General features: G+C 36.8%; 1 pseudogene; it reads left to right on the forward strand.

Moving 5' to 3' along the window:
- The first annotated feature begins 713 nt into the window (after window positions 1-713).
- Window positions 714-1,431, forward strand: LOC121441043 (annotated as a pseudogene).
- Window positions 1,432-13,325: the final 11,894 nt, after the last annotated feature.

Genomic DNA, 13,325 nt, shown 5'->3' on the forward strand with positions numbered 1-13,325 from the left:
TAGTGACTTTCAGGAGCTTAGTTTTTACTATCTGAAGTTTCAAACTTTTAGGGGTTTTCCTTCATCTCCTCTGATGATTAATTCAGATCGTAAATTTGGTTATATTGAGAAGTACCTACGGCATTAGTGAAGTACACCACATTGTGTCTGTTTGGGGCAGTATTTTCTCAAAGTAAAGACGACAGGGGACAATCAGGCCTTAACAAGGATCCTAGACTAAACAAAGGGGAAACAAGCAAAAAAAGTACTTGAATAATGACGTCAATTCCTTTCTCTCTGCACCCTCATTTGCCCAGATGTGAACAGTAGCCTCACACTCAAGCCTGCTACTTCAGCTGTCTACTACCACAATGCCTTCCTTGCCATGATACTTTAAACTAGAAGAAATCTTTTCTTTTTTCTATAGGCAGATTCTTGGTGGGTATTTGGTTACAAAGATGAGAAAAGTAACCAACATAACTTTATTTCTAGCAATGACAATATTTTTTCAGGAAGGAAGAAAATAGAAACTGATAGTGCATCTCTCTGCTCACTTAACCAACTCATATTGGCCAATGCAATGTCCTGTAGCATCTTTGCACTGAAGTCAAGAAAATAAACTTTTACTGCCACCAGCGCAACTGTGCCACAGCCACGAGAAAACCAGCCGCCCGACTTCCCCTCCCCTCGCCGGCCTCTGCGCCCTCGGATTTGTTCCAACAATCTGTTAAAACATGGTGGATTACTATGAAGTTCTGGGCATGCAGAGACATGCCTCACCTGAGGACATTAAAAAAGGCGTATGGGAAACAGGCACTTAAATGGCATCCGGACAAAAATAAAGAAGAAGCAGAGTGGAAATTCAAACAAGAAGCTGAGGCATATGAGGTGTTATTGGATGCAAAAAAGCGGGACATCTATGACAAATATGGCAAAGAAGGATTAAATAGTGGAGGAGGAGATGGAAGTCATTTGGACAGTCCATTTGAGTTTGGCTTCACATTCCGGAATCCAGATGATGTCTTCAGGGAATTTTTTGGTGGAAGGGACCCATTTTCATTTGACTTCTTTGAAGAACCATTTGATGACTTTTTTGGGAGCTGAAGGGCTTCCCGAGGAAATAGAAGCCGAGGTACAGGCTCGTTTTTCTCTGCCTTCAGTGGATTTCCTTCCTTCGGAGGTGGATTTCCTGCTTTTGACACAGGATTCAGTTCTTTCAGGCCACTAGGACACTGGGGTCTCACTTCATTCTCTTCAGCATCATTTGGCGGCAGCGGAATGGGCAACTTCAAATCAATATCAACTTCTACTAAGATAGTTAACGGCAAAAAAATCACTACAAAGAGAATTATGGAGAATGGTCAAGAAAGAGTAGAAGTTGAATAAGATGGGCAGTTAAAGTCCTTGACGGTAAATGGTAAGGAGCACCTGCTACGCTTGGATAACAAGTAATTCAACGCATGCATCTAACAGAAATGTTAAACCACAACAAGCACCATTTGAGGAATAACAGGAACTTTTATTTGAAGATTTTAAGTGAACTCGACTTTCTGTATAACTGTACCTAATCTAAAGTATTTATAAAACAGCTCATCGGAGCCCCTATTTGTCATAGACTTTTGAGTTTGTTGTTGGGACCACAAAATAGGACGATTTTTTTGTCTTTAAAATTGTTGTAACCTCTGTATGCACTTTGCTTTAAACAAAACAAAACAAACTGTAATCCGAGGTGAGCCCTGTGACTCTTGAGTAGTGCTAGGACCAGATTGTTCTCTAACACCAGCATGGATCTGCTTCCCATTGTGTTGAACTGTGAGTGAGTAGTGTCAGCCTGCTGTGAAGCTAACGTTGCCAGATGAACCTTCTGCAGAAATATTTCAACTTTATTTTCAGCATTTAGTAATGAATGCTATTACTGCATCAATGGTAATACATTTCTGGTTTAGTGTAAATTAAGGATGTTTTCTAGTTGTGCATGGATGCTGGCAAATTCGTCAATTCTGAAAATTGTTTAAGTATGTAATGTTAAGCTTAGGTTTAAGAAAAACTGGTAATTTGGGTCTTTGTCATTTGCTTAAAAAAAGAAAATAAATGCAAATGTGTTTGGTGCATTCTTTCATGAAAAAAAGAAAATAAACTTTTTAAGTGCTGCACATTGATGCATAATAAAATAGAATTCTGTATGTAGGAAAAAAAGAGAAAGATGCTATTGACTAATTAACTCCCACATATAGGGTTTCACATCAAGGATTTCTAAAAATTTTATGGATACCCAAACTGGAGTGCCTACAAATAAACTCAAAGATAATTTGTGTGAAGATAGTTTTTAGGAATATGATATTATGAGCAGCATGTATAATGGGAGACACTACTATAGCATAGTTGTGATAGAGACAGAAACCAGAGAGTTTCCTGGAAAACACTGAGACTGGGATGACTGCTCGGAGATACCTCAACTGGAGCAAGAAGGACTGGCCTTATATTGTGCATCATCAGTCAGCAACTCAGTGCTGTCAGCTCACAGAAAGGGCATTATGACCTAGGGAAATTAAACCATTTCTGCCAAGGGTGATTCCTAAAGAAGGACTCAGCACTAAATTGGCCGAAACTAATACTCCTGGGAAATAAATACTTGAGACCTGAAGTGGCAATCTAGACAGCACATCTCAACAGCCGCAGCACCAGGCTATTAATAACTTGACCATCAGGAGTTGAAGTGCAGGCTTTCAGTGCTGAGATCACAGCATGTGATATTTGTGAAGCCCAGAGAAACACACAAGAAGAATGAAACATTGCTAAGTGTACTTCTTTTGATGCAAATGCTAGAAAATTACTTTTTGAAAACTTCCAACACTGTAACCTTAAATAAACACGTAGTTTTAGTAAAAACTGAACTCTTAGGAAGGTCTACTACTATCTGAACAGTTGATGACTTTCCAGAAAGGAAAATAAAGTGAGTAACTCCACAAACATTTTTAGAATCTTATCCTGTAATAATAATACTATTGTTGGGGGAGTCTGCTTGTTAGTTTCCTAGCTTCCCAGACTCATTTCTCAGACATCCTGACTTGAAATAATCATGTAGAAACTATGTAAATTAAATCATTGCTTGGCCAATCACTTAAGCATATAGCTAACTAGCTCTTATATCTTAACCTATTTATATTACTTTATATTTTTCCATGAGATTTGTGGCCTACTGGCAAGGTTCCAGCTAACACCTTACATCTTTCTCTCCTAGTGACTAATGGCTTCTCACTGACTCTGCCTTCTCTCTCTCTCTCTCTCTCTCTCTCTCTCTCTCTCTCTCTCTCTCTCTCTCTCAGTCTGGCTTTACTCTGTTGAGCCATTGGCCCAAAACACCTTCTTTATTAACCAATGGCAATAAAACATATTCACAACATTCATTACCTCCCACATCACCTCCCTTTTCTGTGTAAATAAAAAGGAAGGTTTTAACTTTTGCAAGATTACGTATAACAAAACAGGTGTCAAGCAAGAATTACAGTTGCACCACTTATATCTACTTTATCTTTTATCATAACTAAGGGAAACTATAACTATCTATTCTTCAACTTCATCAAAGACTCCAGAAGGATATAATATTACCTAATTAAACAGGAAGTTCCTTATAAGCAACTTTCAAAACTCTAGAATTGACAGAGACATCTCGCTGCCTGGACAGTCACCCAAAGTTCTTCTGTAATGTTGTGGACACCCATCTTCAGCCTACTGGCTCATAGTATTCAGCAGACTTTTCCATGAAGTGGGAAATTTCAAAGACAGTTCTGTATATATTGGCAGTTTGTCAGTCACTTTATTCTGTGGCCTGCAGAATGTCTGGCAGACTACTACATGAAGCAGGAACCCTGAAGGATTGTCTCACTTTCATTAGGCAACTTTAGTAGTCATTTTTCTTTTTGTCCCACAAGTCCAGTCAAGCAGTTCAGATAAGAATAGGTTCTTGCCCAGATGGCTAACCAACTCCGTAAGGAGCCTCTTCATTGCCCATCATCTTCTTGAAGTAGATTGGTGCTACCAGGAGGACATGTGTCTCATTGTTACAACAAGTCCTGAGTTCTTAAAAAAGTTAAATGCCATATTCTGTTAGTCTTTGAATAATTTTAAGAATATCCACCTACCTGAAATATATCTCTATATATCTAGAAAACCTAACATGACTTCAAGCTTGACTATTATTGATAACTATCTATTAACCTGTATTTCTTAATTATACATTTTCAAATGAGCTGCACAAACACAATACCTTAACCAAAAGAAGATATCTTAAATTTGTATCAATAGATCAAGATCCATACCAATGCAAAGTGTTCACCTCTGTAACATATCCCCCTTTAAATGTAAACACACATCTATAAACAATCATTTAGGGAATTTGGATATTGTTCTCTAAACTACTTCATGCTGATTGGGGCACTGTTAATAAGGTCTTTCATGGGGTATCCTGTGTGGTAGGTCCATCTCAGCTAGCAGTCCTGAAGCTGTCATGGATATTGGACCATCTGGGCCATTGCTTGTTTGATCAAACCATATTAACTGGTAAGGAATTCACAGCTTTTTATCCTCTGTGAAAACAAAAGCAGAACCTCTTTTCCAAAGCTATAATACCTCTGAAGATTTTATGAAAATCAATAGAACTCATCTTCATGAAGAGTGATGGTGCATGCTGATAGTTCCAATATTCGTAGAGGTAAGACAGGAAGACCATACTTTAAGACCAGCCTTGCCTATGTATAAAGGCCTTGTTGATTAGAGAAAGTATAGAAAGAAAGAGAAAGAGGGAGAGAGGGAGAGGCAGGGAGAGAGAACAGGATAGCAAATTGAAAAGAAGGAATGGGTTGAGGAAGACTAAGAATTACATAGAGGAGGAAAATAAATCAATCATCTTTGGACCCGTACAGCAATCAGCTAAGACATTGATCCCTATAAATACAGATTTGGTAGCTTGGAGACATTTGTTCAAAATTTTACAACCAAATATGAACTTGACACAAATTTCTACACTTCTAATTTCAAGAGGATTATATCTTACATAACTGTATTTGGGAGAAAGAGAAGTAAGAAATGTGAAAGGCTAGAGAAATTGGTGCAGAATTGTCTATATTCTGTCAATCATGTTTAAAATAAATGCTGATTGACCAGGCAGGAAATATAGGCGGGAAATCCAGACAAGAATTAAAAATTATGTAATAAGAACAGGAGAATTCTGGGAAGGAGGAAGTTGATTCCTCCCACTCCTGCCCAGAACACCAAAGCAGCAGGATGTGATCTGCCTCACTGAAAAAGGTACTGAGCCACATGGCTAACATAGATCAAAAAAATGGGTTAATCAAGGTGTGAGAGTTAGTCAGTGAGAGGCTAGAGCTAATGGGCCAATCAGTTTTATAACTTATAGAGACCTATGTGTGATTTTCTTTGGGGTTAAACAGTTGTGGGGTACCGGGCAGGACAGAAACCCCAACAAACAAGCCAGGCCCCTGTTCGTGTCACAAGAAATTCAGAAATTCTTTCTAATCCCTTTTGTTTTAATGAACGAGTATGGTACTCTGCCATACTGTCAAGTATCATGTTCTGAACCATGAAAGTTTAATATGGCCAATGGAATAATGCAATACTTCATATTAATAGCCAAAGGGATGGTGATTATGTAATCATCTTGATAGATACTCATAAAGTAGTTGATAAAATCCAACAATTGGACATAACATCAAAGACTTACTTGGAGTAAAAGGCAAATTTCTTATACTGATAAAGATTATATACCAAATATTTACAATGACCCTAATACTTAGTGATGAAAGCATTCACTATAAGATAGAAAACAAGAGAAATTTTCAATCTTATGCTGGAGTCAATGCAATCAAATGAAGGGGTATTTGATGCAGCTAGATTAAAAAGAAAGCATCTAACTATTTACATGAAGATGACGTGATACTATAGAGAAAACATACTAAGAATAGAACAAAGGAAGTAATTCCATCTAAAAGGAGAGATAGCAAAATACAAGATCAACATATTGCATTCAAGAGGCAGTCAAAAGTAAGACTGATTCCTTTCTCACTCACACAGAAAATAATACCATATTTAGAAATAAATTCAGCTAAAGAAGTCAAGAATGTACACTGAAAATTACAAAATACTATTAAGGGAAATTTATAATATCAATTAAGTGAAAAAGAGTTCATGCTCATGGACTGGAAGATTCAAAATATTTAAGAGTGTAGTTTACTTAGATTTATTTACAGATTCAATGTAATAAAAAACAAAAGAAAAATAAAGCACCCACATTCAGTAGGCTTTTTGTATAAACTTACAAATGGATTTTAACATATATATTAATATTTTAGTTATTTATAAACACACATATATGCACAAAATATGTGTAACATCTAAATAATTTTGAGAAATAGAACAAAATTTGAATATTTGAACTTTTTACTTTCTTAATATACTATAAATCTATAAATTCATAGTTATTAAAGCAATGTGATATTGAGATAAGCCTCAAGCACAGGTAAGTTGAGCATATTTCAGAAGCAAAAAGGAATCCTTATGTTTACTGTCAAATGATTTCTAACAATACTTTGTAAGCAAAGAATACTTGAATAATGTGATACCTAGAGCCATACAAATGAATTTGGATACTTATTTATATCATATACAAGGTTATTATGAAAGTATGAAAAAATAGATGACAGATATAAATATAAGAACTAAAGCAATAAAGCTTTAAGAAAACATGGGACAAACTGGAGTTTTCAGATACTGATTCCATTTTAAATTTTATTTTTATTTGAGTGTGTATATGTATGTGAGTATGAAAGGAGAAAAGACTTATATGTAGGTGTCTGTGGAAGCCAGAGGAGGACATAAGGTCCCATGGGACTATAGTTAGAAGTGGTTGTGAACTGCCTGGTTGAGTGCTGGGAATCAGACCTAAATAAGTGCTCTTAACCAAAGATCCATCTCTCCAGCCCCAAAATAATGACTTCTTTGATATGATTCCCAAAAGATAAATAAACATCGAATAACATCACATTTTAAGCCTTATATTTAAGGAGAAATCCTATAAACCCCTGCAAGGAGAGACTTTACTTTATTTTCCCAGATACCTAGACCTGAATAATCACACAAAAATCTATACTAATTACAATACTTTTTGATCATCTGCTCAGGCATATTCCTAGCTAGCTATTATATCTTAAATTAGCCCATTTTTAGTAATCTGTGTATTGCCATGAGTCTGTGGCTTACCAGTGAGGTTATGATATCTTTCTCCTTCAGCAGCTACATGGCATCTGCATGACCCCACCTTCTTTCCTACTCTATCTCTGCTGGGATTTCTGCCCTGCCATAGGCCAAAGCAGCTTCTTTATTAACCATTGGTAATAAAATATATTCACATCATATAGAGGAGAATCTAACATTATATCCCCCTTTTTTGTCTAAATGAAAAAGGTTTTAACTTTAACATATTAAAATTACATATATCAAAACATGTATGAGGCAAGAATTGGAGTTACAATATTTCTTTGTGAGTCCAAAGTTTCATATTTAATTTCTTTTATCATAACTAAAGAAAACTATAATTATCACTATCTATTCTTTAAGTAACTTCCAAAGTTCTAGAAATGGCAGAGACATCTTGCTGCCTGGACCGCCACTAAAAGTTCTTTTGTAGCATTGGAGCATCCATCTTCAGCATATAGGCCCATAATGTCTGGCAAACGTTTCTGTGAAGTAGAAACTTTGAATCTCTGTTATGTCTTGTTCTGTCAAAGTCCATCTGCTGCTTTCTTCTATGTCCTGTAGAATGTCTGGCAATCTCTTTAATGGAGCAGGAACCAAGAAGGACTGTCTCATCTTCTTTTGGCAAGCTCAGCATTCAATTGTTGTGGGTCCTGCATGTACAATTTATATAGCATACTATCTAGCAGTCCAGGCAAGAGCAGCTTATTGCCTGAATGGCTAGCCTTGTCACATTGAAGGCAAATTCCTTAACAAGTTTCTTCAATGTCCATCAACTTCTCTGAAGTAATTGGTGCTGCTGGGAGCAAATATGTCTCATTGTCATGAACAGTCTCATTTCGTAACACGTTTTAGATGCCATGTTCTGTAGGACTTTGAACTGTTGAAGATTATCTAACTGAAATATATCTCTGTATATATAGAAAACCTGACTATAAGTTTGAGTATTAAAACTGACTATCTATATATCTGTAATTTTAAATTATACAGTGTGTGTGTGTGTGTGTGTGTGTGTGTGTGTGTGTGTGTGTGTGTGTTTTGAGACAGGGTTTTTCTGTAGCTTTGCAGCCTGTCCTGAAACTAGATCTTGTGGACTAGGCTGGCCTCAAACTCACAGAGATCTACCTGCTTCTGCCTCCTGAGTGCTGGGATTAAAAGGATGTACCACCACTGCCCAGCAATACATTATATTTTTAAATGAGATATATAAACATAATATATTAAACAAGAGTAGAATTATACATATAACAAAATTGACCTTAAACATGTATCAATAAAGTCCATACCAATGTAACATATTCATTTATATATCATAACACCCCCTATTTTAGAAAGAGATCTAGTGTGACCATTAACTACTTTTAATAAACCCCCTTTAAATAAAAACAAATATCTATAAACAATAATTTTGAGGATTTAGGCATAGTTTTCTTCAAACTGCTCCCTGCTGTTTGTTAGGTGAAATACTTTTAGGGTTCATAAAGACCTTTTGAGGGTCTTGTTCCATCAAACCATATTAGCCTGGAAGGAATCCAAAGGTTCTCATTCTCTGTGGAAACAAAAGCAGAACCTCTTTTTCAAAGTAACTTATCCTTAGACTCAAATTTGAAAGTCAAGATACTTTTAAAATATATATGTTGGTTTAGTTTAGCAGCCCCCAAAATCAAATGTCTCTCTGCAGTCAGAAATTCAATGAAAACACAGTAATATGCATAATCCAGACTCTATATTTTTTCAATTTTACATTATTTGTTTTATATTATTTTTACTGTCTCTTTAAATACTTTATTTTATTTTTTAAAACTATTTATTTCTCTAACAGAATTTACCCATTTTCTTTTTTTCGTAATCCTACATACATTTCTTAAACACACTGTAACCCATTCAGATGTTTATTTTTGTCTGAATCTATCTGGTATGGGAGATCCTTCTGTCTATGTATTGCTTTCATTGGTTAATGAATAAAGAAACTGTCTTGGCCTGTTCATAGGGCAGAACTTACGTAGGCAGGGAAAACAAAACAGCATGCTGGGAGAAAGGAAGGAGAGTCAGAGAGAGACACCATGGATCCTCCACCACAGAAAGACATGTTGAAACTTTGCTGGTAGGCCAAAACTTCGTAGTGATATACAGACTAATAGAAATGGGTTAAATTAAGATGTAAGAGTTAGTTAACCAATAAGAAGCTAGAGTTAATTAGCTAAGCAGTGATTTAATTAATACAGTTTCTATGTGGTTATTTCTGGGCTAAGCTAGCTGGGTGGCTGGGATGAACAAGCGGCCCCCTGCAACACCTATCTTTATTGTATATCTGTAATCCTTTTTTGATCACTGTTGTAAACTGTTAAGAAGGCATGATTAGAACAAGAACAACCACTTTAGCTGTTGGTTCCACCCTGTTTGGCTTTTCATCATGGCAGAGACTCGTTTACCACCAGTTCTGGGAGCCATGTTTACCACCCCAATTTTGGGAAGCAGTTGGCCCATACTGTCACCAAGTAAGTTGCAGCACACTGTTCTTAAATCCCATTCAAGCAGGACCTCCAAAAAGAGCCAGAGACATTTGTGTAGGCGTCATGAACCAGGAAGCCTTTTCTTAAAGAAGCCATGAAGTTTTTGCTGCTAATGCTGAGTCAGGAAGCTGTATCTTAAAGGAGCCACAAATCTGCTCACTGCCAGCAAACAGAGCCTATCTGGAAAAATAATGCAGCTAACAAGAAGCTGTAATTTACTCCCTTTTTGTGGGTCTAGAAGCCCCCTTTTAAAGCTTTCTTCGACTTCATGTGAATATATGTTGCCAAATTGGGTGTCATTTTTAAGTGGAGACTCCACTTTACTTTCCTGGCTACACATATCTGAATAACCACACAAAAGCTGCATGAATTATAACACTGTTTAACTAACTGCTCAGGAATATTCCTAGCTAGTTCTTATATCTTATATTAACCCAGTTCTAGTAATCTGTGTATCACTATGAGATTTTTGCTTACTGTTAAAGTTCTGGCATTTTTCTTCTTTGGCATCTGCCTGACCCTGCCTTCTTTCCTTCTCTATCTCTGCTTAGATTTCCCTCCTTGCTATATTCTGCCCTGCCATAGGCCAAATTCTTTACTAAACAATGGTAACAAAACATATTCACAGCATACAGAGTGGAATCCACATCAGTCCCCTAAGTGATAAGAGTATTCACAGTGTCTAAATGGTACAAATAATATAGTTTTTGACACTTAGCTTCCATGAATCTCTGATTTGATTCATGCTATGCAAGCAATACCTTTGTGACCCATCATCAAGAATACCTTTGGGTTCTGAGTCTCTAATGAGATTCCCTGATAAGAAACATTTCACAAATATTGTCATCATTTGATGCTAAAAAATTAAGCCTGCTCTCCACAAATAGTCCAATGAGAGATGACTCTTATAATCTTTCATTTGGTTTCCTCCAAACTTCCTCTCATGTCCCCTTTCCCCTTGCCAATAGTGCTTGGCCCCTTTTCACTAACAAACCACAGATATGACTATAACCTAGAAGATACAATACCCTGGGTTTGATCCTTGATGCAGCAAAAATATGACTGAGAGAATATGTAATGTTACATCCTATAAGAGTTTCTTTTAGTAGTGTTTTTGTGACTTAGCATGAAACAGGTTGCTATAGACTCTGTTATTTTCAATTAATATGTTGAATAAAAGGATTTGAGGTAAAATCTGACTCTGAAACTGAAGCTGGTCTGGAACACACTATGCAGCCCAAGATAATGTTGAGTTCCTGATCTTCCTACCATGATTATATGCAACTGCTACCACATTTAAAGATATGTTGAAATCTTAACCCCAAAATTGACAGGATCAGAGGTAGAGTTCTGGTAGGTGTTAGGTCATGATGATAGATTGCCTATGAATGGGATTAGTGCACTTATGAAAAAGATCTCAGAGTGCTTGTATGTCCTAGACATTGGGCTATTCCAGCCATCCAATAAAAGGGCTTACTTCTTCCTCTGAGTTAGTGTAGCCTGAACTCTCTTTCTGTGTGTATCATTGCTGCTCACCATATACTTTCCACACAGTCTGTCTTTCTTCTCTTCCTCAGAAGAGGCTTCCATTAAAGCTTTTGCATGAAAATTTATCCTCCCTCGATCTCACTTTGTGTATGTGCCTGCCTGTGAATGTGTAATTACAAGTGCATATGTGTGCACAAGTGTATGCAGGTACTTATGTTTGTGTGTCTGTGAGCATGTTTTCAAGGCAAGTTCTCAAATTGTCCTGGCTGGCTTGGGATTCTCTATATATTTTGTTGGTATATGTTTCTGTTTTTATTTCCATTATTACTTGGTCAGAACTTTCTAGAAACTATTGTAGTTTGTTATAGCAACCTGAATGAACAATAGAAAAACATGTTTGTATCAAGTACTTGTTGTGAAGATATTCCATTAAGTCAATTACAGGCTTGAATAGATAAATGGAGTAGTAAAAGAAAAGTTCCAGTTCATGGGTCTCTTTGTGAAGAGGCATTCCTTTACTTCTCTCACTAAACTGAATCTCCCTCTCTATGTGCCTCTACCTCATCACTAGTGACAAGGATAATTCTGTTTCCATTTAGTTATTTACCAGTACTACCTCCCCTGTCAGAATATAAATTCCTTGAGAGTAAAGATTAGCTAACTTTTGTTTATTACAAACATTACTAGGACAAGCTGTATCAAAATATAACTCTTTGGCCTATGAATTATTTTGATCTAAAGGATCTAGGAGAACAGGCAGATACAAGTAAAACTGAAAGAGGGAACAATTTTCCTTTTGTAAAAAAATTTACATTTATGAACAAAATTTCTATGTGCTGCAATGTTTCCCTCTCTCATGCCAAGAAGAGAAGGGTCCCTATTAACTCTTATCTATGAATAAAGCATAATATTTAGCTGGGCAGTGGTGGTGCAGGCCTTTAATCCCAGCATTCGGGAGACAGAGGCAGGCGGATCTCTGTGAGTTCGAGGCCAGCCTGGTCTACAAGAGCTAGTTCCAGGACAGGAACCAAAAGCTATGGAGAAACCCTGTCTCGAAAAAGCATAATATTTAAATCTGTGGACAAACCTGAGCAACAGTCCAATTTTGCTATGCTCTTCATGACCACTTTTTCATAATTTGCACCACATAACTAGACACTCTTAAACAGTTTCTGTTTGCTTTAATCTAAAAATGTAGAAACCCAATATATAAGCCAAGCATTGTAGCTGAGGCAGAATGATCACAGCCAGTTTGTCATCACATCCTACTTCAAAAGTAAAAAGTGTCAGGTATGGTGGCTCAAGCCTTTAATTTCAGCACAGGGGAAGCTGGGACAGGAGGATTTCCATACGTTTGAGCCCATGGTTATTTCTAGGCCATTATGAACTCTATGTGAAAATAATGCATCAGGTTATACAAATCCCTATAAGTTATTTTTCTGGATGGCTTCAAGTGTATGATGGACATGTTAATCAACTTTCTCTCCTTAAACTTTCCTTCTGGTCATTTTCCTACTGAGAGCCATAAATAACACTCTAAGATGGATGGAGGAGGACATTTTTCCTCCTTTACCATTAGTACTCTCTTTCTCTCTCTACTTGCCATCACCATCCGGCAGCTTCACCTAATGACTTTGTGCCAGAAACAAAATCATGGGTAAAAATGAACATCCCTTAGCTTCCTAAGTAGAATGTCTCTGATACTTTGTTATAATAATGTAGAACAACTAAAATAAGGATCAAATATCAGAGCAGAGGCATTGAACGTTCCAACCAGCAGCCTGTTCCAAGGGCTAATGAGTCACACATCTACTTCTATTATAGAGTTACATAATACCAGCACAAACCAAAATGGTGTTCAGATGCTTCATTGTTAAGATGACACAGGATCTGTTGTTTCCTTCTCCAGGAATTTCCAAGAGTGCTCTGTGATTTCCGCACAAAAGGGTTTTCTATTTCCAGATAACAAATTGTCTTCAAAACTAACTACTAAAACAATATCTAAGTGGAGTTTAAATAAGTGGATGTGGCTCTGGGTCTACCACGAGCTGCAATCATCTCAATTCTGGACAACCT

This window comes from Microtus oregoni, unplaced genomic scaffold, assembly GCF_018167655.1.
Source record: "Microtus oregoni isolate MIOR12 unplaced genomic scaffold, Mior012 000073F_000, whole genome shotgun sequence".
Classification (NCBI taxonomy): domain Eukaryota; kingdom Metazoa; phylum Chordata; class Mammalia; order Rodentia; family Cricetidae; genus Microtus; species Microtus oregoni.